Raw genomic sequence first — 26227 nt, forward strand, 5'->3', positions numbered from 1 at the left:
TGTGTGTGTGTGTGGTATGTCTGTGTGTATGGTGTGTGTGTGTGTGTGGTATGTCTGTGTGTATGGTGTGTGTGTGTGGTATGTCTCTGTGTGTTATGTCTGTGTGTATGGTGTGTGTGTGTGTGTTATGTCTGTGTGTATGGTGTGTGTGTGTGGTATGTCTCTGTGTGTTATGTCTGTGTGTATGGTGTGTGTGTGTGTGTGGTATGTCTGTGTGTATGGTGTGTGTGTGTGTGTGTTATGTCTGTGTGTATGGTGTGTGTGTGTGTGTGGTATGTCTGTGTGTATGGTGTGTGTGTGTGTGTGGTATGTCTGTGTGTATGGTGTGTGTGTGTGTGTGTTATGTCTGTGTGTATGGTGTGTGTGTGTGTGTGGTATGTCTGTGTGTATGGTGTGTGTGTGTGGTATGTCTCTGTGTGTTATGTCTGTGTGTATGGTGTGTGTGTGTGTGTGTGTTATGTCTGTGTGTATGGTGTGTGTGTGTGGTATGTCTCTGTGTGTTATGTCTGTGTGTATGGTGTGTGTGTGTGTGTGGTATGTCTGTGTGTATGGTGTGTGTGTGTGTGTGGTATGTCTGTGTGTGGTATGTCTGTGTGTATGGTGTGTGTGTGTGTGTGGTATGTCTGTGTGTATGGTGTGTGTGTGTGGTATGTCTCTGTGTGTTATGTCTGTGTGTATGGTGTGTGTGTGTGTGGTATGTCTGTGTGTATGGTGTGTGTGTGTGTGTGGTATGTCTGTGTGTATGGTGTGTGTGTGTGGTATGTCTCTGTGTGTTATGTCTGTGTGTATGGTGTGTGTGTGTGTGTGGTATGTCTGTGTGTATGGTGTGTGTATGTGTGGTCTGTCTCTGTGTGTGTATGTGTATGTGTTTATGGTGTGTATGCGTGGTATATATATGTGTGTGTGTTATGTCTGGTGTGTGTATGTTTGGTATATATGTGTGTATGGTGTTGTGTGTGTATGGTGTGTGTGTGTATGGCATGTCTCTGTGTGTGTGATGTCTGTGTGTATGGTGTGTGTGTGTAGTATGTCTGTGTGTATGGTGTGTGTATGTGTGTATGGGGTGTGTGTATGTGTGGTATGTCTGTGTGTATGATATGTGTATGTATGGTATATATGTGTGTATGGGGTGTGGTATGTCTGTCTGTATGGTGTGTGTGTGGTATGTCTGTGTGTGTGATGTCTGTGTGTATGGTGTGTGTGTGGTATGTCTGTGTGTGTGTGTGTGCTCTGTGTGTGGTATATGGTGCGAGGTGTGTGTTTCTCTAGTGTAGGGAGGGGCTTTGGGTGGAGGCCGGCACTGGCCAGCTTTCTGGAGGGCTCTTTCCCGCGGTGCTGCCTGGTGGGTGGGCGCGGAGCTGCCTCAGGAGATGTCAGGGTGGCGTCTGATGAAAGGGACTGGGGCCAGTGTGTGGGGCAGCAGCTCCTCTTGTCACGCTCATGTGCATTTTTTAATCCCCAAGACAGGGAGATTTATGAGTGTTTCCCACACTTACTGGTCCAAGAAGATCTCTCTTTCCACTGGAGCGGTAAAAAGGAAGATGGAGCTTTAGGATAAATATTAATAATTTAAACTGGAAGCCATCTCAGGAAGCCCTGTCATCTTCCAGAGGGAAATGAACAATGCGCCCTGGCGTTTTAAGGCAGACTCCCTCCGCAGCCCCCAGCCAGCTCCCAGCACCCAGCACTGGGCCCCGCGTGAACTCTCCACGATCGTGGCTTTGCTGGTGCTGTGCCCTCTGCCCGGAGTGCCCATATCCCCAAGCCCACTGACCATTCTTCTGGGCAACTCTGGCCTTTGAGACTGGGGTGACCTTACCTAGCTGCTCACACTGCAGGGGAGGAGCACCTCACGCACCAGGGTGACCCCAGCATGCTCAAGCTCCACTGTAAACAAAGCACCCCCACAACTGCCATCACACCGTGTACAGAGCATCCCTCACAGCCGGCATCACCACAGTGCCCCAGGCACCTCGCACGTGGTGCAGGCCAGAGGTGCTTCTTCATTTGTTTGCCTCCGCCGGACTGTGAGACGCCCAAATAAACCTTCGCTTCCACACAGTATCTGCAAAAGCACCTTGTGCTGGGGCTGTGCTCAGTCCAGCTCTGCGACCTCATGGACTGTAGTCTGCCAGGCTCCTCTGTCCATGGGATTCCCTAGGCAAGAATACAGGAGGCTTGCCATTTCCTTCTCCAGGGGATCTTCCCAACTCAGGGATCGAACCTGTGTCTCCTGCGTTGGCAGGCCGGTTCTTTACCACTGAGGCACCTGGGAAGCTCTTCAATGCTGGAGAATGAAGAAATGATTGAATGACAGCCTTATAAGTGTTTCTTAGGTGGCTCAGTAGTAAAGAATCTGCTTGCCAATGCAGGAGACACCGGTTCGATCCCTGGGTCAAGATCTCCTGGAGGAGGAGATGACAACCCACTCCAATATTCTTGCTTGGAAAATCCTGTGGAAAAAGGAGCCTGGCGGACTACAGTCCCTGTGGTTGAAGAGTCCAACATGACTGAGTGACTAAGCACGCAGGCACGCACGTATGACCTCTTATAGACAATGAACTCTTAGGCTATGAGTGGTTTCTTCTGCTCATCATTTCTTCTAACACATCCAGTCTCAGTGGTTGCAGTGGACATATTAATCCACAGTTCGGTGAGATCAGCTGTTGATCTTACCCTGATTGGCGTGGGACCTGAAAATTTCCTGAAGTCCATGTTGCTTTGGCAAAGCAGTGTTGCATGACGTGTTTCTGATTTGATGTGGGATCTGTGCAAAAATATTCCAGAACACAAAGAGGGATAAAACATCAGGCAACAAAGAACCTTAAAAAATTAATTGATTTACTTGGCTACGTTGCTCTCAGTTGTAGTGCACGGGACCTTGGTTGCAGCGCACGGGCTTCTCTGGTTTCAGCTCGTGGCTTTAGTTGCCCCGGGGCTTGTGGAGTCTTAGTTCTACAAGGGACTGAGCCCACATCCCCTGCGCTGGAAGGCGGATCCTTAACCCCTGGACCGCCAGGGAAGTCCCAAGGACGTGGTTTTTAAAGCTTATCTGGAAAATGAAAATAAAAATTTGGAGCGAGTTTCAATGCCTTGCACCCATGAGACAAATAAAGAAAATAGGGACTTTTAAGAGATGAGATATAAGATGAAAAGATGCTTGAGAGCTGGTAAATGAAGAATGATAAAGAAATCAATAGGCACTTGCAGAGTTTAAGTGATTATTAGAGCAGTAAGGCCTGAAATTGCTACTCTAAACAAACTAACCGGTGGGAATACAAAGCACAAACAGAAACAAAAAAGCACTGAAATCAAAGAATCAAGAGCTGCTGGGCCAGCAGTGGATGCGACATGAGGAGACTCCGTTGTGTGAAAGGAGCCCAGACCAAAAGGAATGGGAATAGTGTTTTGAAGCTGTAATAGAAGAACATTTTCTGTGACTAAAGAAGACACAAATCTGCACTTTAACAAATCTCATGGTGTCCAAGGGAACATAATTAATTCCACCTGCTGCTGAGTGAAACCCCTGCCTTTCCAGGGCAAGGAGCAGAGTCTCAGGATCCAGAAATAACGTGAGTCACTTAGAAAGGGAACCGGCAGGCTGGCCTCAGAGTTCTCTCAAGGTCGGGCGACAAAAGATAGTAGATCTGTATCCACAGGTGTTGAGGGGAAGCTTCTGTGAAACCAAGATTCTTCCCCAGCTGAGCCCCAGCTTGTGTATTGGCGGCAGGAGACGTCAACTGCAGGCGGACTCATGTCCCGAGAGCCCGCTGTCTCACTACAGTTCCAGCGCTGCTACCAGGACGTGACGGCCTGTTCTAACCAGCCAAGAGATGACTCAGGATAATCCACCGAAATTGTGGGCCAGAGAAGGAAAGGCAGGTGCTGAGCACACACTCCATTTAAACATCTCACTGTGCGTGTGATCAGTCACTTCAGTCGTGTCTGACTCTTTGCGACCCCATGAACTGCAGCCTGCCAGGCCCCTCTGTCCATGGGATTCTCCAGGCAAGAACACTGGAGTGGGTTGCCATGCCCTCTTCCAGGGGATCTTCCTGACCCAGGGATCGAACTAGCATCTCTTATGTCTCCTATACTGGCAGGTGGGTTCTTTGTCACTAGCTCCACCTGGAAAGCAAGCATCACATTAGGTCTGAATAATGGTAGTAAGTGTGCTTACGTATCAGAACAAAAACGTTGCCCGGATTCCTAATCTAATCAGGTCAGACCAACTTCATGTGAAATTTAAAACAATCATCTGATGGAGAAAAGAGAGAAATCAAATCATCAATAACAAATATTTTGAAAAGAATGGAAGAGAAAAATTTGTATGCTAGATTTTTTTGGGTTGTATCTGGAACTATTAATATACTAAGAAAAGAAGTTCATAGTTTAAAAATTGTCAAAAGATTTTAAATTATTCAAAAGGAAAAAACCCAAGGAAAACAGAAGAAAGGACTATAGAGAACAAGTATAGAGAAGAAGTAACTAATTAGAAAACAGAAACAATAGAAGTGATAAACAAAGATCAAGAACTCACTCTATAGAAGAAGAAAATAGAATAAACTATTAACCAGGTAGTCCAGAAAAATATCAGAAAATATTAATATATTATGTGAAAATAGCCTCAAAGGAGCCAGCATTTGAGGAGAATAATTCCTAAAAAACTATGCTCAAAGAGTTTGAAAAAGTAGCTGAAGAGATTAATTTTCTAAAAAAGTATGTATTATTAAAATGAATCGAAGAAGTGCTAGAATATTTACAGGTGTCAACATATATAGAAGAGTTGCAGCAACTAAGTGTGACTTGTGTGTGACTGTGTGTTGAGTTTGTGGGGCTGAGTGTGAGTGTGTGGTATGTTTGGGTGTGAGCATGCTTGGTGTATGTATGTATATGTGGTGTTTATATGGGTATGAGTAATGGGTATGTGTGGTGTGTATGAGGTATGTGAGGATGAGTGCGTGTGCATGTGTATGTGTGGGGTGTGTATGTGTGTGAGTGTGTGCTTTAACCTCCTGTAATCTCCTTCAGGCTTCACAAGTTTGTTCAGTACAAGCAATGATGGTGGTGATGGTGATGGTGATGATGGTGATGATGATGATGGTGGTGATGGTGATGGTGGTGATGGTGATGGTGGTGATAGTGGTCATGGTGGTGATGGTGGTGATGGTGATGATGGTGATGTTGATGGTGATGATGGTGGTGGTGGTGATGGTGGTATTGGTTATGGTGGCGATGGTGATGGTGGTGGTGATGGTGATGGTGGTGATGGTGATGGTGGTGGTGGTGATGGTGATGATGGTGATGGTGGTGGTGGTGATGGTGGTGGTGATGGTGATGGCGGTGATGGTGATGGCGATGGTGGTGATGGTGGCGATGGTGATGGTGATGGTGGTGATGGTGATGGTGGTGATGGTGATGGTGATGGTGGTGATGGTGGTGATGATGGTGATAGTGATGGTGGTGCTGGTGGTGATGGTGGTGATGGTGATGGTGGTGGTGGTGATGGTGATGGTGGTGATGGTGGTGATGGTGGTGGTGGTGGTGGTGGTGGTGATGGTGGTGATGGTGGTGATCATGATATGGTGATGATGGTGTAATGATGGTGATGATGATGGTGGTGATGGTGGTGATGTTGATGGTGGTGATGGTGGTGATGGTGATGGTGGTATTGGTTATGGTGGTGATGGTGATGGTGGTGATGATGGTGATGATGATAATGGTGGTGATGTATGTACAAGAGATGTTAAGAATGTCGTGAGTCAGAAAGTGGATGGATGAGTGGTGAGCACTCAGTGGAGGGGCGAGCATCAGTTTAAGTTTCCATCAGGTGAGATCAGGTCCACTGAAGCAGCTGAGCCTCAGGGTCCCAGGTATGGAAGGCTGGTGTCCCAGGGTGGGCTGGGGGGGACCAGGTGACGGTGGGACAGAACAGTGGGATGGTCCCTTCCAAGCCCCCTCATGGTCAGTGCTGCGAGGACATGGAGAGCAGCTAGGGTGAGGTGAGGTTTGTACAGTGAGTGGTGAGAGGCCCCAGCCCCTTCCTTCCCTTGACCTAGTCTGGCTGAAGTGCCAATACTTTGGCCACCTGATGCAAAGAGCCGACACATTGGAAAAGACCCTGATGCTGGAAAAGATTGAGGGCAGGAGGAGAAGGGGGTGACAGAGGATGAGGTGGTTGGATGGCATCACTGACTCGATGGACATGAGTTTGAGCAAACTCTGGGAGATGGGGAAGGACGGGGAAGCCTAGCGTGCGGCAGTCCTTGGGACTGCAAAGAGTCGGACATGACTGAGTGACTGAACCACAACAACACATGGCCACAATTCCTAGGATGTCCTGACAACCACCTGCAGTGGCCCTAAACTGAGCAGGAAAGTCATCATCTGACCCCAAGTCTCACGTCAGGTGGGTCCTGGGAGCTGGTTGGCCCTTGGCTCTTCTCCAAGGCCCCCAAGCAGGAGTCAAGCACGGGCCATGCTCTTCTTTTCCCTTTTATATTCCTCATCGCTCTTCCTTCCTCCTTTTAAAAAAGAGGCAGGGGGAGGGGCCCAGAGAAGAAAGTGAGGTGTTTACCCCCAAGTGTCCTGGTGGGAAAGACCTGGTGCGGACTGCCTGTGCCCGGAACACCCAGGGCCCTCTGTTGCCCCTGCAGCAGCAACGGGAGAAAGGGTCTCTGGGCTCGGACAGCTGCTGGTGTGCTTGGGGAAAGGGAGGCCATGTGAAGTGTTCCCACTCTGCAGTGCTGGGCAGCTCTAGCGGTGCTACGGTCTGTGTCCTTGGATGGCCTCCTCACTATACCACACTATACTAAATTGTACCCCTGAGGGGTAACTCAGCTCCAGGTGCTCACAGAGCGGGAAGGGCTCGTGGGACATTGGCTGCCCCCGACTCACACAATGACTTCCTAAAGCTGCTCTTTGGGGCAGGGTGGGGAGGGTGGGCAGCAGAATGGGGGGCAGGAGAAGGCCCCAGATAAGTTGTGCTTAACAACAGTGTCTGGGATGTTCTGGTTAACTGCTGCTCTGTGAGAAGCTGCAAGGCGAGATCCCCCCTCCCCCGTCCGTGGGGAGACAAGACCCTTACTCTGCATCCCCGCCTGACCACAGAGCTGCCTTCTGTAGACTTGTGGCTCTGAGTCAGGAGGGCGTTCTCTCTGGGGCCAGGGGTGGCCCTCAGGCACAGGGACCCCAGGAGGGGAGGTGGGTCATCAGCTTGTCCTGGTGTGTCCTGGAACTTTATTGGTTTTAAAACTGAAAGTCTCACATTTTGGGGACCCCCAGGCCCAGGTCGTGGGGGTGGGTTGGTCACTCTGGAGCTGGTGAGGGGGTGACAGAGGAGTGGCTCCCCAGGCATGTGTGTGGGGAGGGGCCTGGGCTGGGCTTCCAGAAGGGGAAGGACAGGCTGAAGGGCTGCTCAAGGTGGGTTACCGGGGGCTCTTGCTTGAACTTGACTCATTCGACTCCCAGTGAGTGAGGTTCAGAGCTTCCCTGTTGAGCTTCCTGCAGACTCAACACTTTAAATGCAACTCATGCAAAGTTACATTGTTAAGGTGCTTCCTTCTCGCGTTGCTAAGCATGCCCAGCTTTGTTCGGCCTGCCTGCGGGAGGGTGTGGGCTCTGGGATGGGGGCAGGTGTCGGGCACATGCCCAGCTCCGGCCTCCCTCTCCGTGAGAACAGCGGGGTGGCTTCGCCTCTCTGGACCTCGGTTTCCTCCTGTGCAAAGCGGGGCTGGCTTCTGCACTTGAAGGAGCCGTCCACACCAGCCCTTTCTGACAGTCACTGAGGCCCCCTCTCCAGCCCCCGTGGGGTCACTGGGCCCACACACGCCAGTTCTGGTCTGCGGCCGGGCCTGGCACGGGGCAGCCTGGGGGCCAGTCAAGCCTCCTCCCGCCTGTCTCTCTCCCTCTGTCCATACTGCTCCCGCAACACCTTGTCCGGGAACTGGCGAAACCAGCCGCCTTCTTGCCTCTTGTCCTGGCCAGCCTTGGGCCCTTGTCGGTCCCCTCACAGAGAGAGACCCTATCTGGGCCCTTGTGCTCCCAGGGGCGGGGGCCCTGCCCACCTCCCACCTCCGGCCAGTCAGCGAGCCTTCCTCCCCTCTCCCATGACCTTGGGGGGAATCATCCCATTTCCAGGTGAGCCGAGCAGGCTAGTCTCAGGAGCTATTAACCACAGAGGCAAAAAAAAAAAAATGTTGAGGCTGGTGGAAACAAGGTGAAGTTAATTTAGGGTTTAGCTATGCTTTTAGAGATTATCTCGAGTGTTTTTCTCGTCTGTTTTTCAAATTAAGACCTGGAGGTATTAAAATAATCTCCAGTGTTATCCGGGGGTGAGGACCAGGCCTGCTTTCTCAGCCATGTGGTGGCCTCGTGGACACCCCAGGCCCTGCGAGAAGGGCTCTGAGGCTCGGTTCTGGCTGTGGCGGGAGGACTCAGCACCCAGCCTCACCCCTGGGCGCCCCGCTGCTGGGAACCAACCAGAGCATCGCGGGCCTCCACCAGCTACAGGAGGACCGTGTGGAGCACACACGCTTGCTGGCGCTTAAATCCATTACGCTAAGTGCTTTGGGCTTTATATGCTGTGGGACTCACAGTCCAGCAAAAAAAAAAAAACCACCAAAAACCCTTTTAATAACTCATTATTAAAACCATTTGCCTTTCACTTGTTTGTGAGTATGAGTCCTGAAATATCTCCTAGCTGATTGTACAGGATTGTGATATTCAGCAGAGCTCGCCCCCTCCCAGGCCCACCGCCCGTCATAAAGCTGCCCCGATGGCTCGCGGGGGAGGAGGGCCGGGGGCTCGCCCCACCTCCGCCGCTCAGGGCTTGTCTGTGGGGGGCGAGCCTGGAGGGTCTGGGGCCTCAGAGTGTCACAGGAAGATGTAGGGAGAGTCCCTGGAAGGCCTGGGTGCTTCTCATGACGGTGGAGGGCCTGCGGGGTAGGGGGCAAAGGCCGAGCCGAGGGGGCGGCTGCACCCTGGTCCCTTTGTCCCGTCCTGTGACCGTTCAGGGTCCCTGAGTCCTCCTGGGGCTGGAGAGATGGCGCCTCTCTACAAGGTGTCTGGCCGGCCTCCGGGGTGGGCTTGCGCCCCCGAGATGGTAGATGCCACCTTCTGAGACCTTCGTGCTCCCGAGGCCGCCCCGCATTCTGGCAGGGAAATAGGTGTTGTCAGGCTCTGGGGACACGGTATGTGGGCCTAGGGCAGAGTGAAGGCGTGGGCCCTGTGCTCAGAACATCTCCCGCCCCGCGGACAGGGACAACAGGGCAGGGCCCCACGCTCGGGCCTGGCCCCACTGCTGTTGGGTTCAGTGTGTGCGCTCAGGCGTGTCCGACTGCGACCCCAGGGACTGCAGCCCGTCGGGCTCCTCTGTCCATGGGATTCTCCAGGCAAGGATACTGGAGTGGGGTGCCAGGACCTCCTCCAGGGGGTCTTCCTGACCCAGGGATTCAACCCGGTCTCCTGCCTTGTAGGCAGATCCTTTACCGTCTGAGCCACCAGGGAAGTGTTGGTATCAGAGGGAGGCCTGGAGCCCAAGCATCTGACTGTGAAGTAGACGCTGGGGTCTCTGCACGCCCCCTGCCATGAGGTGGTTGGGGTGCTCTTGGGGAACTTGGGTGTCTGAGCACCTGTCACCCACAGGAGACACCGGCACCCTCCCTCCACCCGCCCTTCCCCTCCCATCCGCAGGGTGTCCTGGGAGGTGTCACCTGGCGGGCCCAGAGGGCGCTGCTCTAATGCAGCATTCAGCCCCTGCTGCTTGTCTGCCTTCTCCGTGCCAGACCCTGGGGGCACTGGGGACGTGGCACTTTATAGGGAGTGGGGAGGATGGATGTGGCCCCTCCGCCGAGGAGCCCTGGACTCTGAGGGAGACAGACTCACTGAAGGGCTTACAGAATCCTCTGCTCATGGTCGTGAATGTGCTGGGAAAGGGACCAGGGACAGAGGACAAGAGATGGTACTCTCTGGAGCCTGGCCGAGGGAAGCAGGGCATCCCAGGGAAGGGAAGTTTGAGCCTGGGGGGCTTGAGGGACCCGGGGACCAAGAGCCTGGTGCAGGCCAGGAGGTGACGGAAGGCCAGAGTGCTGGGGGTGGGGGGCTCAGGGGGGTGAGACGCGAGGCTGCAGTGGCCAGCCATGTGTATTCTAGTTTTCCTTATTTTTACTTGTTTTGTGATCTAGTGGGTGCAGTGATGTTTCTCTGTTGCTCTAAGCTGCGTTTCCCTGACTTCTAGTGATGGTAATTTTTCAGATGTGTGCTGGGTGTTTATGTGTTCTGATTCATTTATTTTGCCCATTTGTGTCTCTTGCCTACTTTTCTGCTGGGTATTTGGGTCTTTCTTGTGGGCATTTACCCTTTACAGGTCATCTCTGTTAAAATATGTATTTCGTACATTTATTCTTTTCTAATTTTTGTGGTATCTTTTGCCATGTAAATTTTTTAAAAAGCAAATTTAAAGTACACGTGGATACAGAAAAGTCTACACAGTATAAGTGTTTAGGCTGGTGAATTTTGACAGAGTGGACAGGCCTCTGTAATGACGCCAAATCAGGGTCAGAGTGACACAGAACACCACGCCTCCCGTCACCACGTCCAGAGAGTGACCCCAGAAGGAGGGTCTGCCCCCACTCCTGGCTTCACAGCTCAGTTCTGCCTGCTTCTGAGCTTTCTATAACTGGGACCATAAAGTCTGTCCTCTTTTCTGATTATGAAAATAACACAGTCATTTAAAAAATTCAGAAAATGTAGTAAACTGTGAAGAAGAAAACCTTGGTTAATATGCTTTAACAGATTTTTCATATAATTTTTTGGCCATTTCTATATTTTTCTTCTGTGAATTGCCTGTGAAATCTCTCTTTTTTTTCCTGTTGGAATTTTGCCTTTTAAAAAATAGCTGTGGTAAAACACCCTTTTCCGAGTATGATATTAGCTCATCATCATCTTTGTTACCCATATTTTTTCTTGATTCGTCATTTGCTTAAGTTTATCGTTTGAGGTAAATGATAAAATTAGGTCTGTATAGTCAAGGCTATGGTTTTTCCAGTGGTCATGTATGGATGTGAGAGTTGGACTATAAAGAAAATTGAGCACCGAAGAATTGATGCTTTTGAACTGTGGTGTTGGAGAAGACTCTTGAGAGTCCCTTGGACTGCAGGGAGTTCCAACCAGTCAATCCTAAAGGAAATCAATCCTGAATATTCATTGGAAGGACTGATGCTGAAGCTGAAGCTCCAATACTTTGGCCACCTGATGCGAAGAACTGATTCACTGGAAAAGACCCTGATACTGGGAAAGACTGAAGGCAGGAGGAGAAGGGGATGACAGAGGATGAGACGGTTGGATGGCATGACTGACTTAATGGACATGAGTTTGACCAAGCTCCAGGAGATGGTGAAGGACAGGGAAGCCTGGTGTGCTGCAGTCCATGGGGTTGCAGAGTCGGACACGGCTGAGTGACTGAAGAACAAAGATCCTTTTACATTTTAAGTAACTTTTCCCTTTACTAACTGTTTTCATATTTGGTAAGATCTTACTTAACTTACCAATGAATTCAGTGAAATACTCAACTGTATTTTCTATAAAAATTGTCACAGTTTCTTGTTATGCTTAGCTTTCCCTTTTATTTGGAATTTATTTGGAGATACGGTTTGGAGATACTTAATCCCTGTGGAGTTGGGCTTTCAGACACCATTAGGCCCATCCTCCCTCTAGCCATCTCTAATGCTTCTTTGATCACATATTAAGTTTTACTGGCAGTGTCTTTGAGGTGTATCTCATACCCACCGTCGGCCCATTAATCTTTGCACCATTAAGTTGCATTTACTGCTGTAACTTTCTCATGTGTTTTAATGTCCCAAACACAAGTGACCCTCACTGCCTCTTTTTTCCAAAAGTCTTAGTTATTTTTGTTGGTTTATTCTTTCAGATCATCTTTGGCATTATTTAGCTGAATTTTTGGAATGGCGTGAAACTCATGAAAATTTGAAAAGATCCAACTTGCTTACAGTGTGGTCTGTCAGAAGCACGGTGTATCTCCCCATCATCTTTTCTTCTCCTTCACCTTTTCCTGAGATGAATCACAATTGTTTACTGTCACGTCTCTCCTTCTGGAGACCCGTCGGCACTCTGGGGTCAAAGGCAAGACCATCTGAGATGTTTTTAACGGCAGGAATGAACACAGCACAGGGCGCCTTGCTGGGCTCATGCAAACGTCCCCTGAGGACACACACATGTGCGTGCTGGGAGCTGGTGCCCTGAGCGGTCCCTCTGTCCCTCCAGGGAGGCTCAGCATTTCTGTCTGGCGAGGGAGGGCGTCCTTTGCTCCCCTGGGTCTCAGGAGGCAGTGTCCTGAGCCCCCAGGCTCTGGAAGCTGTGTGGGGCCCATCCAGGGCTGGGAGGAGGCCCTGGGCCCAGCTCAGCCAGAAGACCCCCACAATAATTTATTCTATAAGTTAGGTTGCTGCATAAAATTTCGCTTTGCAAATGATTCTTCTGCTTATAAATGCTTGAAGGCTCGTGCCTTCGTGCCAAAGACTCAACCTGTAGTAGCAAGATTACGACCCCAGATCCAGGAAGAGAGCTATGCGCAACTTGGGAATTCTCCTGGCAACCCCAGCTTCCACCACGCGGGTGGTCCCGGAATCCCCTTTCACATAAAGCCTGTTTGAGAGGGACATGGGAGTGATGTGGGTGGAAGTGACCTGAGGTGTCTCTTGTTTCTGGAATAGTCCAGGTGAGTGGCCTCCCATTCCTCAGGAAGAGGTGAGGGCGGCTGTGGTGGACAGGTGGTCTGGGCTCCGAGAGGTCACTCCCCCGCCAGTGTGGAGGTCGTGGAAGCATCTTCGCCTCTCTAGAAGCAGCAGATGAAAAGACCCCTTTTTTGAGGGCTGCCGAGAGCCTGGGTTTCCTGGGGAGAGGGGCAAGTTCACGACCAGCCCTTGATCCCTTTTCCTTCCGCCAAAGGAATTTCCATTCTTTGCTATTGGGGACAGAGTTCATTTCCGGCAACACATTCCCTGGGATGAGAGATGGGCAGGTCCAGGGGTCTTGGGTGGGTCTCGCTTTTGAAAGGAAAGCAGCCCTTTTCTCTCTCTTTCCTTCAGCTGCACTGATAGCAGTTGGCTGCTCCCTCTTATGAATTCTCCAGAGAAATGGAAATAGCAGCTCCGAGTCTTAAAACCGCGTCCTTTGATCTGAATGTTCCAGGAAATAAAACACCTTTGCAGTTATGGAGTCCAGACAGGGGCGCAGGTTCAGGGGGTCCCTGAGTGGTGCTCCCACCCTCACGTGTCAGGACGGCAGCCCCAGCCCTGGCCGCCACGGTGAATCTCCTCATATGGCCGGGCTCTCCTCCCCATGAGGGATTCCACGGGCAACACGAACCTTCGGGGCCCACGTCTCCTTCCTGTCCTAATCACTTATCACTGGGACCATTGCCCCAGCCTCTGAGCTCTGCCCTACCGCAGCATCTTCCCACTCAAATCCAACCTCCCTCACACCAGACATGTTGTCTGAAATCAGCGTGAAGTGTAGACCCAGCCAGAATCAGCTGCCTAAAGACAGCCAAGCAGGGGCTGCTCACTTAGGGTACCGGAAGCCTGGCTGATTCTGATTAGGGCTCATCCAGCATCCTGTTCTGGCTGTGTGAAGACAGAATTCTGTACCAGGTGTCTCCTGGCCCCAGGCATCTCTACTGGTCAGGGAGGAGGTACCTAGCACTGAAGAATTCATGCTTTCCAACTGTGGTGTTGGAGAAGAGTCTTGAGAGTCCCTTGGACAGCAAGGAGATCCAACCAGTCCATCGTAAAGGAGATCAGTCCTGAATATTCATTGGAAAGACTGATGCTGAAGCTGAATCTCCAATACTTTGGCCACCTGATGAGAAGAACTGACTCATTGGAAAAGACCCTGATGCTGGGAAAGATTGAAGGCGGGAGGAGAAGGGGATGACAGAGGATAAGATGGTTGGATGGCATCTCCGTCTTGATGGACAAGAGTTTGAGCAAACTCTGGGAGCTGGTGATGGACAGGGAGGCCTGGCGTGCTGCAGTCCATGGGGTCACAGAGAGTCGGACACAACTGAGCGAATGAAGAACAACCACCCAGCTGGTCTTTGTGGACTGTTCCCCCCCAGCTTCACATGTAGAAGTCCTAAGTGCCAGGACCTCAGAAGGGGCTGCACTTGGAGACAGGCTCCTTACACAGGTTGTCAAAATGAGGTCACCAGGGTGGGCGTCCTTGTAAGAAGAGGAGATAAGGACGCGGACACACACAGAGGGAGATCAGCCATCTACACTTCAAGGAGGGCATCCTCGGAAGAAACCAAGTCTTGATCTCAGACTCTGGCCTCCAGAAATACTAGGAAAAAACGCATTTCTGTTGTTTAAACTGCCTGGCCTTGGGTCTTTGTTACAATGGCCTGCTCTGACTAACCCACCAGCCAACTGGCCCTTGAGAGGTTCTTTAACTTTCCGAATTTGATGAAAGTATTTGTTGAGGTTTCCAGCCTATTCCGGGGGTGGGGTGTGTACAGCAATTTCCATGGATTCTAGCACAAACTCCAGCCTGTGGGCCTCCCCCTGGCTTGCATGGAGCTGTCTGAGTTCCTCTAACAAACCGGCTCTGCGGGGCGCACCTTGGTGTTTGATTAGCTAGTGTGGGGGGCAGCCTGGGCTTCGGGCTTGCTCCAGCTCCCGGTGACCCTGATGAACACTGGCGGGCTGTCTGCGGGTGGAGGTGGGGACAATGACGTTTGCTCCACGTCAGCTCCCAGGACTCCCCATCAAGAACCCGAGGTCCCCGCAGGGGTGACCGGGACCTGTCTGCCAGCTGGACACTGTCCTCCGCGGGGCCGGGTGCCCGGCGGCCTGTGTCCGAGGCGCTCTGCAGGGGGATGGAAAACCCTCCTTGGCAGGAAGACTCTTCCCCGCAGTGGGAACAACGTTCTTACAGGCCACACATGCAAAGTTTAAAAAGTAATCACTTTATTGGGTGTCTCCAGTTGGTGAAAAATTCATTGAGCTCCACACTTAGGGCAGGCGCCTTCTCCGTCTGCATAGTGAACTTTAATGAAAGGTTTCCAAAGGTAATTATTACTTTTCTATAACCAAACTTATTTTTGGAATCAGGGCTCCATGGAACCTGATAACTGAAGTGTAACCTAATGTCTTCCAGGTTGATCCCGGGGTTTAAACAGTCAGTTCCGGGGCCTCGCTGAGTATCCCCAGGCCAGGCCGAGACCAGCCCCAGCTGAGGACCACGGCCAGCATGGACAAGGACTGCAGGGCCTGGGGTCGCCGTGGGTGTGGACATCTGTCAGAGGGAGGTGCCGGGGCAGGTTTCCACAGCCCCTGTCACCCTCTGCCACGGACTCCCTGGCGTGGACAGCTCTGGGGGTGGGGCGGGCCATGGGGGGAACAGGTGGGGACATGGACCAGCCCCTCTGTGCTGCCTGCCTGGTGGGAAGACTTTGAGAGACAGAGCTGAGCTGGGGGTGGGGGGGCGCTTTAAACACCATGAGAGGTTGGAGTTTTCATTTAGACTGGACCGGGGAGGGGTCTGGATCAGATCCAGCCGGGAGGGGGTGTCGGGTCCATTGCCTGCTCCCAGCTGCTCCTTCAGGACCCAGTGGCCCCTGCAACACTACGCGGATGCGGCCGGGCCCCTGCCCACAGGACCAGGAATCAGAGACTCCAGCTGACCACTCAGTCTGTGACACCCAGAGAGGTCTCCGAGGGTCCCCGCAGGCCCTCCACTCAGCATCCTGAGGCCCTGCTGTCTGCACCGAACCCTGGAGAGGCCTCCCTGGGGATGCGCTTGGCACCCTGTGTGAGTGGACAGACCATCCTGAGAACTGAGGCGGGTGCCTTCACAGCAGCTTCACCTACCGGCAGGCTCCGTCCTGGGGTCCCTTTCTGCCCTGGTGCTCCTGGGCGTCCAGGCCTGGCTGTCCTGTTGATGGCCGGGCGGGGATGCCACGGACATCCCAGTGAGGACCCCGCTGATGGCCGGGCGAGGATGCCGCTGACGTTCCGGCAGGGAGCCCGCTGACAGCCTGGCGGGGACTCCGCTGACGGCCTGGCGGGGACACTGTGGGGGCCTCTCTGCCCTGGAAGCTCTGACTTCTGGGTGAGCGCTGCCCAGGGTGGGGCTCTGGTCCCCTTCCCCCCCTAGGATGGTGGTCCGAGGCCCGGTCTGTCCGGTGTGGGTTGCCTCCTCCTGCCCTGGCTCTGCTCCCCGGCTCTCTCGCTTCTGCTGGGGATTGCGCTCCCAGACAAGCCAGCCGGGTGAGCGTGCCCCCTGTCCACCCATGGCGGTACTCTCCGCAGGACCTGGATTAAGTCAGTTTGTGTGCGGTCCCCGGAGCCGGGCAGCAGGTCAGGGCCTGGAGGCTCCCTGGCCTGGGTTCCCTTCTGCCCAGAGGCACCACAGGTCCTGGGGTCCTGGAGTGGCCGATGCTGCAGCTGCATCTGATCTGTTCCATTCTCCAAGGCACCTGCTGGGAGCCCTGCCTTCCTCCCCATCTCTCTCACGGGTGGGGAGGGGCTGCCTCGGGGTAAAAAACCACCTCCCGCCCTGGCCCAGGTGTGGGCAGGTAGGTAGTGCCTGGATTCCCCACGCGAGCTGCACATCTGGGCCTCTGGATTCTCTGTACCTTTTGTGTTGATGAAGTTACTGACCATACCAGCCTGCGCTTCAGAGCAGGGCGGAAAGGAAACAGATCCAGAGGCAGAAGAACTGAAGTGTAATCGCTGCTTCTCCACTCGCCTGCAGGCCGCCCGGCGCCCTCAGCTTGGCCTCACTGAGCCTCTCGGCACTTTTAGGAGATCACAGCACGTGGCTGCCACGAGGAAATTAGATCGTGCCCGGAGCACTGACCCCAGGCCCTGGCCATTCTCTGGGGAGGCATCTGCTCAGGAGTCCTGCTCAGCCAGGGCCAGGGGGCGAAGTGTTGTGGACTGAGATGCTCTCGGAGTCTCTCAGGAAGAGAACAGCGTGGGGGTCTTTGGTCCTCGATGGGTAATTTCCTCCCAACAGAAATGGCGTGTGAAGCCAAACAGAGGGAGACCTCCGTTTCCAGAAGCGTGTTATTGCACTCAAGCCCTGGGAGGGCTGCCCACGTGGAGGGCCCCCCCACGGAGCACCCTCTGCAGGGCCGGCCTTGGCCCTGCTTCCCCACCAATCTTGACCTCACCCGCAGGGGAGGAAGGCGGTACAGTTTTAAGGCTTTCTTTTTGGAAAAACAAGAGTTATGGGGAATGACATTAATTTAAAAGCTTTTAAAGAGCCAGTTCACCTGTGAAAGTGCTCCCCGGGTGAGGGCCTTCCTGTGTGGAAAACAGCCCGGTCTTTAAAAGGATTTTAATTAATGTTGCTCAGAAACGTACCAATGGCACTTAAGGCTGAAAGCTCAAGAGCCAAGGTGCCAGCCAGGAGTTTTATGACAGGGGGCGAGTTCTTCAAGGCAGTTGAAATAATATTCCCATGCGCTCAGCCTCAGCACTCACCTCCTGTCACAGCCAAAAATAAGTGCGGGGAACGCTCGGCGGCCTAACCCCTGGCCCTCCAGATGACACGGTCTCTGCCCAGATGGAGCAGAGGTGTTTTCAGGAGTGCGGTTCCTCGCCCATTGGGACGCGCCTTGCCGGGGTGCCCGCTCCTGCCCTGGCCCGCCTGGACTGGCTCAGATCCGATGTGGATCCGACCCGTCATCCAGCTGGTGCCAGGAACCGGACCTGGAGGAGGGGGGGCGGAGTGCAACGGGCACAGGTCCTGGACGGCCCGTGCGGACCGTGGCTTGAGCTGCAGATGGCGGAGCGGAGGCGGGGGCCTAGGGCGTCGGGGAGGGCTCTGGGGGCCTTGGCTGAGCCCGACGGCTGGTGGCCGTGTGGTGACATGAGACTCAGCTCTGGCCATTCGTCCTGGGACATGTGGCGGAGGCGGTGCGCCTGAGGGGGCCTGGGTGGGGTCCTCTTTCTCCCGAACCAGTGGTGGGAGAGACAGCCTTTAAGTTCTGGCTGCAGCATTCTAGGAGGTCTAGCCTCTGAGCTGGCCGAGAAAGCCCTCCTGCGCTCTTCACGGTGGGTCCTCGGGCCTGGCCTGGGCCGGGTTTGCTGAAGGCACTCCTGCTTATTCAGGTTTTACTGTTTCCTGGAGAACTTCCCCCAGATGAGGTTACCTTCCACGTAAATTCTTACCAGCACTTCCTGCTTGCCGAGGAGGAGCAGAGCTCAGTGAACAACAGCACGGAGCCGGAGGTCAGGCTCAGACCCTGGCCCTGCCACTTGCTAGCCAGGTGACCTTGAGCAGATTCCTTTGCTCCTCTGTGCCTCAGTTTCTCTATCTTTAAAGCGGAGACAAGAATAGTAACCCCCTTTATGGGGTTGCCGTGAGAAAGGAGTCAGTATGAGCACAGCCCTTGAAACAGTGCCCGGAATGCTGTAAGTGGGCACTACGTGAATGCTTGCCACAGAAGTCCTGCTAAGAGCACTCTTTTGTAGAAAAGGCAAGTGTGACAGCTCCCGCAGCCCCAGGCCCTGTCCCACGATGGAGTGAGAAAGGGGGTGCATCAGTCAGGGACGGGCTCGTTCAAGTGTGGTAACAAGCACCCCTCACATCTCAGGGGCTTAGACCATAGACACCTGTTTGCCATTCACTCTACCGGCCACTTGCTGAGGGCCCCGGGCTGTCGAGGGGTCACTGTCTGGATCCTCGTGGGTTAGGGTCCCACAGGAGGGGCAGAAGTGTGACCAGAACCCACTCAGCGGCTCCCTAGTGCTCCCTGTCTGCCCTGGGCATCCCCAGAGGACAGAGACGTGAGTGCTGGTCCTCAGGGGCTGAGCACAGCGTGGAGCGCTGACCGCCGATGGGGGGCGTGCATGCTTCCTGGTCCCACCAAACTCTGGGGCCTGAGAAAGGCCTTTTGGCCCCTGAAATACATACCCTACGTAGTTTTGGAAGTATTAGATTTCTCCCTCTTGGAAATTTCCCTCCTTCTTCTCCCCAGGACCCCAGGTCTCACACAGTTCAGGTGGTGGGGTCGTTTCCGGTGGGGTAATCACCCCTGGGCCTCTAGGTCCTCTTCCTGCTGTGGGGCGTCCCTGCTGAGGGCTGGTGGCCCAGGGTCCAACAGGCCCACCGGCCACCCAGAGACCTGCCGCCCCCTGTCCAGCTCACAGGGCAGGTGAGCGCCACCTTGCTGAGGTGGACAACTTCCCGCCCGCTCTGTGCCCCGTTCATGTTCCAAACCCACGTTCTGCCACCTGCCCAGGGCCTGGCTCTCGCGGGGTGATGGGGCAGTGTGGCCTGTGTGCCCCGTTCATGTTCCAAACCCACGTTCTGCCACCTGCCCAGGGCCTGGCTCTCGCGGGGTGATGGGGCAGTGTGGCCTGTGTGCCCCGTTCATGTTCCAAACCCACGTTCTGCCACCTGCCCAGGGCCTGGCTCTCGCGGGGTGATGGGGCAGTGTGGCCTGGGCCCCAGAGCCCCACTTGGTCCCTGTTCTTACCTGAAGACGTACACCTGAAGCGCTCAAGCAAAATTCCCTGTGCTCCTCCCCTAATTTTTATTGTGAAGAATTTTAAACCTGCAGAAAGTTAGAAAAGAGAGAAATAATGAAGAAGCAATGAGATTTGCCAGCTAGCGTTTGGGGCAGATTTTTCTTATTTTTAGCTGAGCTGGTTTTTTGTGGCTGCACACGGGTTTTCTCTGCTCGTGGTGTGAGGGCCGCTCTCTAGTTGCGGCGTGTGGGCTTCTCGTTGCAGTGGCTTCTCCTGTTGCCCAGCACAGCTCTAGAGTGCGCGGGCTTCAGTAGCTATGGCTCCCGGGCTCTAGAACAGGCTCAGGAGTTGTGGTGCACGGGCTTATTTGCTCTGCCACATGTAGCATCTTCCCAGACTAGGGATTGAACCCATGTCCCCTGCAGGCAGATTCTTTACCATTGAGCCACCAGGAAGTCCAGATTTTGCCTTTTAATCACAAAGCATAGAAGTTCTGATTCTGCTTTTTTTCCTGGGCAATGGAGACCCCTTCCTGTCATCTTCAAGGTCACTGGCCTGGGTATCTGAGGGCAGATCTCAGGCCCAGCTCACCCTGGGGTGCCGGTGACTCTTGAGCAGGTCTCTGCTGGCTCCAGAGAGAGGAGAGGGTGCACAGATGAATTCTCCATCTCAGCATCATAGTGCATTTTCCTTAATTCCTTCTCAGGCCTTCTCTCCTTTCCCTCTTAGGGACACCCTCTGCTGTCTTTGCTTCAGGCTGCGGTCACGCACTTCCTTAGTAATCGACTTGATCACAGGCTCACCACCCTTTCCTCCTCCTTTCCAGATTTCTAATAAGACTCGACTCATGAGAAGAGACCCTCATGCTGGGAAAGCCTGAAGGCAAGAGAAGAGGGTGACAGAGGATGAGATGGTGGGATGGCATCACCGACTCAATGGACATGAACTTGAGCAAACTCTGGGAGATGGTGCAGGACAAGGAAGCCTGGCATGCTGCAGTCCATGCGGTTAGTCGCAAATATTCGGACATGACTTAGTGACTGAACAACAACAAGGTTCTTTCTCTGTTCTTCCAGCCCAGCTGATGTCCTCACTGTGTGTGAAAATCCTCGTTATCAGTGGGAAGCCCTCATCACCCACCTGGCACGTTCACCTGTGTCTCCACCATCTTTGCTGGCTGCCCACCAGGTGGAGGGTGACGTCGCTCTGCTCCCCCAGCTCCGCCTGCAGACCCTGTCACACACTCAAGGTCTTCACGCCATCACCATCGAGGCTTCTGCTCTCTAGATCTGCCCTTAGAAATGCGCCGAACACATTCCATATCCTGACAAATGCTTTCCTGGCGCTGAATCCCCCTTCAGCCCCTGCGAGTAGAGCTGGAAGGGGTCACGAGGGAGGGGCTGACAGAGAAGAGCGTGGGCAGGCGGGCAGGTGGCCCTGGGCCACTTGCAGGCTTGTTTCTGCCTCCGTCAGCGCTGGTGTAACAGGACGTGCTGTGTCTACACGCCTCTCTTGCTGCGTTTGTTTTCCTCTCTCAAAGCCTCCTTCTCTTCCTCTAAGATCAGTGTCACCCATGTCCACAGGGTTAGTGGGACAGACACACACTTTTATCACTGACATTTTTCTGGAAGGCAGTGTCTATGTAAAGCCTTGGGAACACCTGTACCATCTGACCCAGTAATTCCATTTCCTGTTACTTATTTTTAGAGAAGAACCAGAGACACACAGGCGTTTTCATGCCAGTGGGGCCTTGGCAGCATCGCTTACGATAGGCATCTGGGAGCAGCCTCCCTGTCCTTGCAGCCCTGCTCTGGCCTCTCTCTTCCTCCGTGTACCTGGGCTTTCTTGGAAAGCACACCTGCTGAGCACTTCGGAGACCCTGGATTGCCTTGATCGCTTCATTCTTCACTTCCTGGCTCCGTGAAGGCGTTATATTGAGCACTTATTATGGAGCACACTCTGGAGCCTCACAGAGTTTATAGTGGGGGAGATATCTCATAAACAGATAAACAGACCATAAAGTCTATAATTGTAACTTGTGATAAGTGCCATAAAAGCAAGAAGTGATGTGCACCCTGAGAAAACCTTGGGAATGTTGCCTAGATTGTGTAGTCAGGGCAGGCCTTCTAGAGGAGGTGACATTTAAGTTAACTCATACAAATGTTGCAGCCATAAGACCAAGAGAGCACTCCAGGCAGAGGGACACCAGGTAAGAGAAGGTCCCAAGGGAGCAAAGACCTAGGTACCAGTGTGTGCTGGAGATGCCCAGGTAGCTCGGAGAGGGTACTGGGCTGGGTCGTGAGGGCCTCAAGCCTGTTAAGGTGATTGTGGTTCATGAACTGGAGCATAGGAGACTGTGAAAAGCATTCAGTGCAGCCCAGCTTAAGCTCTAGGACTGTCACTCTGCCACCACTGGGGAGAGAATGGATGAGGAAGGAGATTGGAGATTGGGGGGAGGATGGAGAGCAGGGGGAGGGGAGGGGGTGAGGGAGAGTGGGTGGGGGGAGGGGAGGGGGAGAGGGAGAGCAGGGGGAGGGGAGGGGCCAGGGGGAGGGAAGTGGAGCAGGGAGAGCGGGGGGAAGCTGCTGGCAGAGGTGAGACGGGTGAGCAGGAGGTGGCTGGACCAGCGCTATGGAGGGGCCATCTGGGGCAGGTGTGCAGACGGCGCTTTATTCCCACAAAGATGTTTATCAAATGACCCTTCCCACCAAGTCCTCCAGCTGCCAGCAGCTTGTGCAAGATCCGCATCTCAGAGAAGGGAGGCCCCCACAGAGCAAGAGAGAAGGAGGGAGACCACGTTCAGCTTTTGAGGTGAATTAACGTGAGAATCTCCCCAGATGAGACTACAGTGGATCAAGGTCTCTGTCACTTAGAAGACTTAAGTTTCTGTGCACCCAATGTTGTAAACACACTTACGCCTTAACAGCAGACTCGGGAAGAAGGAAGGATGAATGAGAAAGAGTTTTCCCACCCCCAGTTGATAAGCATTTCAGAGGTTAGGGGGAGGGTCAAGCCGGGAATAACAGTGAACCTGACCATGAAGACAGGACCCTCCCACCCGAGGCTGTGGAGACAGAGTCCATCGTCTGGAGGAGCTGAGAGGCCACCACGGCGGGCCAGCAGAGGGGTGGAAGGAGGCTAAATCCAGCTTTAGATCCACCCGTTCCAGCCGACAGGAGAGGCCAACAAGAGGAGGATGGGAGGTTGGGGGGTTCCTTTGGAGAGAGCTGTTTGGGGAGCCCTGTCCTGGAAGGGTATGGGGGTGAGGGGCATCTCGTTCTGATCTTGGGCTGCTTCCAGGATGTTCCTGGGGAGACTAGACATGGGTGTTCTGTGCCTGGGAGACCCAGACTCCCCTGGGGTGAGAGGTTGTATGATGGGGTGTAGCAGCCGAGTAGGGGCTTTTGTCTGGAAACACCTGCATGCCCAGAGACCCCAACACCATAGATGGCTGGCCCTGGGTCAACCATAGAGAGTCCATTCAGGGGTCATCCGGAAAGGGCTGCTCTGGAGTCAACCATATAGTGACCATTCGGGGGTCAATCACAGAGGGCTGGTCTGGAGTCAACCATACGATGACCATTTGGGGGTCAGCCGTAGAGGGCAGGTCTGGGGGCAACCGTAGAGAGCTGGCCCAGGGTCAGCCTCGATCCTGCCCATGGGGGCCGCCTGGAGGGGTGGAGAGTCCTCGGCAGAGAGGAAGCAGAGGTGTTGCATCATCTGAGGGTGATGGAGGGTTGCTTTGCCATGAGAACTGATGAGAGGCCCAGGGATGGGATTGGAGTGCGTCTCCAGGGAGCTCATCCAATGAGAAGAGTCAGCTGTAAGCCTCAGGAGCACTGAGCTTAGGTCAAGAGGACAGGACCAGCCAAGGGGGACCTTCCCAGGCCCCTCCATCTCCTCTCCTCCTGCTTGGGGGCAGCAGGAGTCCAGGCTGGCCAGGGGAGGGAGGAAGCCCTTCTCCACTTGTATCCTTTGCCTCATCCTTATACACCCACCTGTCCGAGGAATTTGTAATCATCCTTTGGGACTTAGCTTGGTTGTCACTACTTCTCAAAACCTCGTGTAATCTCTCAAGAGACAGGTGTCTTGTTTTAAGAGCCCTGGCCTCCCCAGGACCCGGCACCATACCAGTATTTGATGTCCCATCACGGCCTGTGGACTCACATGCCCATCACTAGATCACAGTCTCCAGGGCCAGGCCCTGTGTCTGTGGCTGGAATGTGGAAGGCAGTAACACTTACTTTTTCAAAGAGTGAGTGAATGAAGGGGAAATCACTCACTAGATGATGGCTCATTTATACTGATAATACTTCAGTTCAGTTCAGTCGCTCAGTCATGTCCGACTCTTTGCAACCCTGTGAATCGCAGCACGCCAGGCCTCCCTGTCCATCACCAACTCCCGGAGTTCACTCAAACTCACGTCCATCGAGTCAGTGATGCCATCCAGCCATCTCATCCTCTGTCGTCCCCTTCTCCTCCTGCCCCCAATCCCTCCCAGCATCAGAGTCCTTTCCAATGAGTCAACTCTTCGCATGAGGTGGCCAAAGTACTGGAGTTTCAGCTTTAGCATCATTCCTTCCAAAGAAATCCCAGGGCTGATCTCCTTCAGAATGGACTGGTTGAATCTCCTTGCAGTCCAAGGGACTCCAGATGCATCCAACCTAAACCACACCTTAAAAATATTCAGCAGAATAAGAAAAAGTCTGATTATATGTAAAAATGTGAAAAGTGTGGTGACTTCTATATCCGTAAACACATACACTTGCCTTAAGGGCTAAAAGCTAAAATGGAAAAGACTGGTGACTCTAAATGATGTCAGGATCAGAGAGCAACCGGAATATACTGAGGGAATGTATGTGATACAGTAACTCTGAAAAAGCTCTGGTATGTTCTTAACCTGTGACCCTCAAATTCTCTTCTAGGTGTTGGTCCAAGGGAAATAACCATGTGTGCTCCTAAAAAGACTTGTACAAACATTCCCCAGTCATTTTGCAAATAATACCCCCAGATTGGGAACAGCCCAGGTGTATATCAGTAAGAGACCGGGTTCTTGTGTGAATACACCAATGACTGGATGACTCCTGGGCGGAAGAAGGAAGAAACTGTTGATACCTATGACCATGTGGGTGAAGACACAAAGTTTATGCTGCACTTCTGAAAGAAGCCTTATCCATAAGAATGCATACCTACGGTTCCATTTGTATAAAACCCTAGAATAGCTGAAACTACTCTATGGAAGGGAAAGTTGAACGAGGTGGCCTTTGAGAAACGCAGACGATTAGGAAGGGTACCAGTGATATTCGGTGTTTTGAAAGGAGGCTGGGTTGCACCCTTCTCAAGCCTTGGCAGAAACACACATAAGATCTGTGTGCCACGTGTGCCAAGTTGCTTCAGTCGTGTCTGACTCTGTGACCCCAAGGACCACAGCCCGCCAATCTCGTCTGTCCACGGGATTCTCCAGGCAAGAATGCTGAAGTGGGTTGCCATGCCCTCCTCCAGGGGATCTTCCTGACCCAGGGGTCAAACCTGCATCTCTTCCGTCTCCTGCACCACCTGGGAAGCCCACATTGTTTATGGATTTTACAAAAAAAAAAAACAGAACTATTATTGAGTTCTAATTAATGATAAGCTTGCTGAGGCATTTAAGGGGAAATGTACTCTTATTTTAAATTTAATTTGAGTTGCATAGTATATGGAGATTCTCTGGTAGCTTAGTTTTTAGGACTTGGAGCTCTTACTGCCAGGGGCCTGGGTTCGATTCTTGGTTGAGGAGCCAAGATTTTGTAAGCTGTGCAGTGTGGCCGAAACAAAAACCCCACTATATTAACGGGTGGCTTATGGAAGGATGAATGGAGAAGTGGATGGACGATGAAGAAGTAATGGGCTGCTGTAAGATATGAGTGGTGAGATCTGGGTTGTGACTATCTGGGCACCTGCTGTGTACTGGCTTCCTGGAACACATCACTACAAACCAATGGCCTGAAACAACAGAAACCTATTCTATCCCAGTTCTGGAGGCCAGAAATCTGAAATCAAAGTGTGGGCAATGCCATTCTCCCCCTGAAGGCTGGAGGGGATGTTCTGCTTCCAGCCTCTCCTAACTTCTAGCGCCTCCCAGCGTTCTTTGGACAGTGGCCACATCACTCCACTTGCTGCCTCTGGAGTCTGTTTCTGTGAAAAATGCCACTGGAATTTAAGATCTGGTTAACTAGTGCAATTGGCTCACCTCTTGCAAAATGCTTTCTTTCCTCCCCATGTCAGCAGCACAAGGGAGTTTTTCCTCAGGATTCACCAAGAGAAGGTGGATGAGCTCCTGGAGGTAGAACTCACAGAAGTTATTCCTGGATCCCCCTGGAGTTTTAACTCTCAGACGTGTCCATGCTGTTGCTGTTGCTGTTCAGTTGCTAAGTCCTGTCTGACTCTTTGTGACCCCGTGGACTGCAGCACGCCAGGCTCCCCTGCCCTTCACCATCTCTCAGAATTTGCTCAACTTCATGTCCATTAATTGGTGATGCCATCCAACCGTCTCATTCTCTGTCGTCCCCTTATCGTTTTGCTGCCGGGGTCCAGCCCCGGCTGATCCAGGGTATTCGAAGAGGGGACGGCGTCGGCGACCTATTTATTTAAATATTTTATCAAAGATATAAAGAGTAATAGGATGAGGATAGCTCAGTAGGAAAATTCAGTGGAGAAAAGAGGCTGAGTAGCTTGGTTTACACGGG

This window comes from Bos indicus, chromosome 3 (assembly GCF_029378745.1).
Source record: "Bos indicus isolate NIAB-ARS_2022 breed Sahiwal x Tharparkar chromosome 3, NIAB-ARS_B.indTharparkar_mat_pri_1.0, whole genome shotgun sequence".
Classification (NCBI taxonomy): Eukaryota; Metazoa; Chordata; class Mammalia; order Artiodactyla; family Bovidae; genus Bos; species Bos indicus.